Genomic DNA, 6,777 nt, shown 5'->3' with positions numbered 1-6,777 from the left:
ATTTTTTCAGCTAAGCTGGCCCCTCTGTGGTTGGGTCCATATAAGATCATTAAATTCGCAACAGATGTGTCAGTTGTATTGGAGGAACTAGATCAGCCAATGATAAGGTTCAAAGCCCATGTGGGGCAATTGAAACACTTTAATTCTTAGAAATGTAATGTGATCTCTCTCTCTCGATTAAATCTTTTTATCTAAGAGTATCATGTTGTTATATGTGAGAATGTAACCCATTTAAGCTAAATAATTTTTGTTGATCTTTGTTGATATTATGATTGTTAAATATGATGTGTTCAAAATCACCATGCTCCTTTTGAGAATTTATACGCTTATTAATGATGTGTTTTTGTATGAAAATATTTAATATATTTAAAATATGTTGTCTAGTCAAGCTTTGATCTGTGATATAGTTTGTAGGTTGTAAGATGAGTTTGTTTTTAACAAGAGAATTAGTGTCTCTGGAGGTTTCTCTCTCTATCTGTTTCTTTTTTTTTTTTTTGGAAGGGGTTGAATTACGTAGGTCTCTCCTTTTACTCCTCTTGCTCCCTCTTTTTCTGGGATTACCACGACACCGAATACATCGACTGCTGCGTGAGAACTTCGAGAACTTCATTCTTCAAGAACATTCTTCAGTTCAGCATCCAACAGCAGAAGCATGCCGGCCCCCCGCTACAACATCACCCACCAGTTCTAGTATCAGTTACAACATCAGCTCTGATGGCAGCTCGCCCACCAGCAGGTACTTCGTCCGCTTCCTTGCTTACTTTCGCTTCTAGACCTGTGGAAACTGACAGGTGAAGATCTAACTTGTGACTGGCAATCCCAAGACTTTTCATCACCTGGAAGAAGATGCCCTCCTGCAGTGAAGTTTCAGGGGAGGAGGATGTGACCGTGTGTGGTCACGAGACGTTAATTTACATCTACCACAAAACATTTAAGGACATGAAGAAGCTTACCTTTCATGTTGACGTGTAGGAATAAACTGACATCTTGTTACGTCACGACTCATAGATAGGCTACGGCCGTGTGCGCCAAAAGACAGTGCACTTTCAAACAAAATACCATAGACAAAGTGGAGACTTCATTCCAACACAATATCGAATTCAATGTTACCAACTCCGGATTTAGCAAGAAGAAGAATAAATCCCGGAAATTGGTTGTTTATTATTTATGTGAACTGGTATGAAGATCCTTCTAGAACATTCGAAAATCATCTCTATTAATCCCGATATTGGTGTGAAAATAGGTGGGAAAGGAGGGGGGGTGAGAAATGGGTATATAAGCCCAGGATTTTGATCAGTTAGGCATGGAGCAGCAAGACCATCACCAACATCATCATGAGGCATTAGAGAGAGAGAGAGAGAGAGAGATAGAGAGAGAGAGATTGACAGCAGGCAAGGTGTTTTGGAGAGCTAAGTATGAGTGTTGTAATTATTTGTTATGAAATGGCCAGTAGAGTTTAAAGTTTTGATAATGATTAAAATAACTTTGAGTAGTATCTGTTGGACTTGTGTTTTGTGCGAATATGATGCACCTGTTTAAATTTAGTGTTGGTTAGGTGCTTACAATGTTTTTTTGGCACTTGGTCAAATTTGCTGCACCTTCTGTGCATTTTCTTGTTGTGGCGGCCATATTGCTTTCAATAATTTATTTTAGCTGTCCAAAGACTTTTTCCTTATGAGTTGTAATAGTTTGTTTATGTTTGGTTTAAAGACATGAAGCATTTAAATGTACCTTATAATAAATGTTGGTTCTTCTAGCCTAGAATTTGAAAACCAAAGAAAGCATTAAAGTCAGATGTATTTTTGTGTGTAACTTATAAAATATTTTGTTATTATCTAGTCATAACAGATCTAACTATTTTTGTACTATTTATGAGATGTTAAAGATTAACAATAAACTTTGGAAAATAATTTGATGTGTTCGGTCAATGTTCTGCCACCTTACATTTTTTTGCATAGGTTTTTATTTCACTTTGATTTTGTTTGATTTTGAATTTAATATGCAGGTTAGGCCCCATCTGGGCAAGTATTTACCTTGTGGGAAGTAACATGAGTTTGTGCTTGCAGTGGGAGTTGGGACTCTAATGGGGCCCGGCCTCAGACGGTACATACCTATCATTTCAATTGTATTGTATCAATTCATTTTGTTTGATGAATAAGTTTTCGAATCATTTAGGTTTATGTGGTTGTATTTTATTTTCATTTGATTCGTTTCAGAATATTTCGTTAGTTTCGCATTGATATGTAGGTGTAACATTTCACTACATTTCAATTCTTCAGAGATTGATCAGCATTCATCATACTGTAGAAACACGATAAATTGTAAGCTTACATATATTCATCAGCACGAAAAATAAAAGAATTTAGTGATTAAATGGTAACTGTTGACTCTTGAATTTTGATTTGAATCAGCTGCCGTCACCCGGCCTCTGTAGAAGGCCCGGGAAGTACCTGACGGGCGCTAGGGTCGTCGCGGTGCTGCAGTTGTCCCGGGCGGGGGAAGGGGAGGCAAGCAAGTGGGACACTAGACCATTGGTGATGGGTCGTGGGTACTCTGCCCCCGCGTGCCTCATCAGGTACGCGGCTGGAAATCTACCCTCAAACTCTCCCTACTTGGCTGTGAGGCCGCTCGGCTGTGTGGAGGACAGAATGGTGCGGAATAATCGTAGACGACACAGTTTATATTAAATTGGTTTTTAATCCACCGACTTCTCCGGTGGTACGCATAGGTATGTTGTACTCCCTACACATACACTACGTGGTGAAAGAACCGCTACAAAAGCTAGGATAATGCACTATGCGGTGTCTGAGTTGATGTACTATTACACTAACACACGCTGATTACAAAACAAAACAAAACACGACATTAACATAACACTGTGAATTTGCTGCGGCAGTCTCGCGGGGATGTGATTACTAGTTCGCTGGAGGCGGCCAACGCCGAAAGTTAATTGTCTTAGGAGGGCTCAATGAGCGTGGTCCTAAATGCGATTCTACACTTAGGTGAGGTTGTAGCCGGCAGGCGTATGCGCGGCGATCTTAACGAAAACGAGTTGGCTGGAGTCGGCCAGTGCCATAAATTGCGTGGTCCGCGACGCAGTGCGGAATCACCAAGGAAACGGTCAAGATAAGCCCGGGTCCACGAAATACACGCCGAGTCTATGTGAGCAGCAATGAATTAAAAAGGTTTGGTAATTAATCAAGTACAGAGTGAACGATCGGTAGAACAAAATTGAAGGCTGCTCACAGACACACATCTTGACCTGGCGCGGAGTGGTTGGAGACTGCTGTACATGGCCGCATCGCAAGGGAGGGAATCTTTCACCTCCTTTGCGAGTCGGCGCCAAAAACTTATATCAACTTAATTTGCTCTATTATAAGTTAAAAACATGTTCCAGGTACTCAATTAAAAGGTAGCACCTGGTAATTGGGTGCTTAAGTCTTAACAACTGTTTTATAGTATTTAATTATTTGAATTGTGGCATTAAGTTGGCGACTGTAAATTTATTAACATATTATCTCACTGTGATCTGTTTTAGTGTGACGTCGTACCGACCATGGCAGTTAAGCCCGTGCTCCACACCCCCAGTACCGTATCCCGTTTTCGGAGCGCGCCCCTTTACCCAGTCGGAATGAGTCAGGCGAGCTCCTCGGGCGTGACCCCAATAGACATAATGAAATTTAAAGGTACGGAACCCCGGAGGCTCGAACCCATAATTCAATTAAGGGAAAAGCCATTAGTACGAAATTACTAATTACCCGACATGTAATAAGTGCGTCGTAGCCACTCCGGGCGAGTACACCACGCACGGAGCAGACAACAAACCTCATTAACAGTCACCGCGGCCACTGGCCTTAATTAAAATGCCCGTGACTATGATCAAGTCAGAATAGGAGTAATTCCCTCTAAAACAATTCACAGTGGGACAATATGTTAGTAAATTTACAGTCGCCAACTTGATGTCACAATTAAAATAATTAAATACATTAAAACCATTGTTAAGCCTTAAGCACCCAATTACCAGGTGCTACATTTTAATTGGGCACCTGGAACATGTTTTAACTGGTAATAGAGTAAATTCAATTAATATAAGTTTTTTGACGCCGACTCACAAAGGAAAAAAATTTTTTCTTCCTTGCGAGGCGGCCATGTTCGGCAGTCTCCAAACACTCCGCGCCGGGAACAGACGTGTGTCCGTGGGCAGCATCCAAGTTTTCTTTCTTTGATTATTTTATTCTGTACCAAATCCATAAATTTAAAGCCTTTTATTAATTCACCGCTGCCCACGTCGACTCGGCGCGTATTTTACGGAACTGGGCCTATCCCGACCGTCTTCATCGTGATACCGCGCTGCGGATCGTATCACTCACGTAAGTGTTTCGCCGAACTTAGGAGCCCGCTCATCGACCCCCCCCCCCCCCCTGCACTCGTTAACTTTCGGCGCTGGCCGTCTCCAGCGAGCATCGACCCACGTCCCGCGAGACTGCCGCGGTAACCATTGTCACACAGTGTTGTGTTTAGTGTTGGTGAGAATTTTTGTAGCGGGACTGAACCGCGGAGCGGACTTGTAGAGTGTACCGTGTACCCACATGGACCCCCGGTGAAACTCCCAAATTAAATGTATTCTCGCCAACTCGTATATCATTTTCTGTAATTCCCCGTCCTCCACACGGCCGAGCGGCCTTTACAGTCAAGGTAGAACCATTCAGGTTACATTCAAGCCGTGTACCTGGTGGGGCACGCGGGGGCAGAGTACCCACGACCCCACACCAACGGCCTAGCAGCCCGCTAGCCTGGCGCCCCTCCGGACAACAAGAGCATCGCGACGCCCGTAGCGCCCGTCAGGTACCCCCCGGACCTTTCACAGAGGTCGGGTGATGGCAAGTGTTATTTCTCCTAATCTGACTCCATCATTGTCACGGGCACTTTATTAAGGCCAGTAGCCGCGGTGACTGGTAATGATGTTCGTTGTCTACACCGTGCGTGCGGTGCTTGCACAGAGTAGCTACGACGCACTTGTTTAATGCCTGTGAATTAATAATTGTGGCCTAATGTCTTGTTCCTTAATTGTTTTATGGGTTCGAGCCCCCAGGGTTTCGTGCCCTGGAGTTTATTTGAGTCTAGTGGGTTCACGCCCAAGGCGCTCACCTGACTCATTCCTGCCGGGCTAAAGGTGCGCTCCGAAAACGGGATCTGGTACTAGTGGTGCGGAGCACGGGCTTAGAGTCCATGGTCGGGACGACGTCACAGCTCACTGAGGTTTGGATTTGTTTGAAGGAAGTATTTACAGACTGATATTTATGTTTTGAGCAAAAACATATATACATTAATGCAGTGTTAAAATGTGTTTTTTAAAAAAATATTTCTGTTCAACATCTAAGGTCCGGTTTTATGACCCCCGGCTTAATCTTCAGGTTAGCTAGCCCTCAGGTTAGGCTAGCCTCAAGTTAACGAACGAGGGGTGTATAATGACCCATACTTAGCCTGCGGTTGGCTAACCGGAACCTGACGAAGCGTGTGGTGTAATAATGGGTGTGTTGGTAATTAAATAAAGCAGAATTTGGTAACTTTTGTTTCGAGACGGTTTTTTGACGTGACGTCTGTAACCAGTCCAACTGTTTACAGTTATATTATTATTTTTATTATTATTTTAACATTAATTGTATATTTCATGAGCCAATATTATGTATTTAATTATTTTATTGTAAAGAGGACAACCAAAGTATAACAGATATTACACATCTGATTGCCAGAGACAACACACTTTTAACTTCAGGATCTTCTAAGCATTATTCTTTGGAAACTTTATTCATTTGGTCATAGTTCAGCACTCTTACACGCTAACATCCAAGTTTTATTTCACTATGCAGTTATTTTGGTTTGCTGATAGCTATAGCTCCTTGGTTGCTAGGGACTGAAAGTAAATAGTTATAAGGAGGAAGGAAAGAGACGCCATCGCCATCTTGCAGCGGGAAGATGTTTCTCAGGCTGGGGCGAACCAAAGCCTTGGTTGCCGCCCGAGGAATTGAAGATTCGCGTCATCCGCGATCGTGTACCATCTAAAATTCTCTATTCTACGAGTTGGGAGAATAGTATCTAGACTGAATAAGTCTTAGATAGGGAGTATCGGCGACATCGAGTGCCAACTTCCGCGTCGGTCCCGTTCGTCCCGTAGTGGTTCCGGACGACTGATGTCAGCGCCAGCTACGATCGGCCACGACGATTGGTGAGACCGATCCAAATTAAATCAGACTTTTTAGGACGAGAGGGAAGTAGATTCTTCAGCCCGACGCCCGGCTACCTCAGATCTTCTGTAGTTCGCCAATTACAGCTTCCAGCGTCCAGTGTTCCAGCGTAGCAGCAGACCACCTGGAGGTCCTGGGAAGAGAGCCTCAAGCCTCCGACAGCGTATAGCTAGACCCGGCATGGTATTCAATGTGTTCCAGTGACATCATTTGCATATAATTACCGACACCTAGGTCTGAACAGAAGTTAACATACAAAATACATTAGTTTGGTTGTCCTCGCTTAATTACATGTTAACAGTAACTTCACGCCCATATTCAAGAACTCATTAAAATCATATGTTTTCCGGCTATTACTATTTCATTTATAACAAACATCAGTTAATTATAAAAATGACCTGGACATAAGTAATGCAAATTTCCACTAGTCACACAACGATACCAAATTTCCTTTTAATAATTACTCTCTGGACAGTAACACAGTGCAGTGACGTGCTAGCTGGATTATCAGTCTGTGTAGTCAATCCCGTAG

This window comes from Bacillus rossius, chromosome 3 (assembly GCF_032445375.1).
Source record: "Bacillus rossius redtenbacheri isolate Brsri chromosome 3, Brsri_v3, whole genome shotgun sequence".
NCBI classification, from domain to species: domain Eukaryota; kingdom Metazoa; phylum Arthropoda; class Insecta; order Phasmatodea; family Bacillidae; genus Bacillus; species Bacillus rossius.
The sequence above is the reverse complement of the archived record's forward strand: the minus strand, read 5'-3'. Positions refer to the sequence as shown.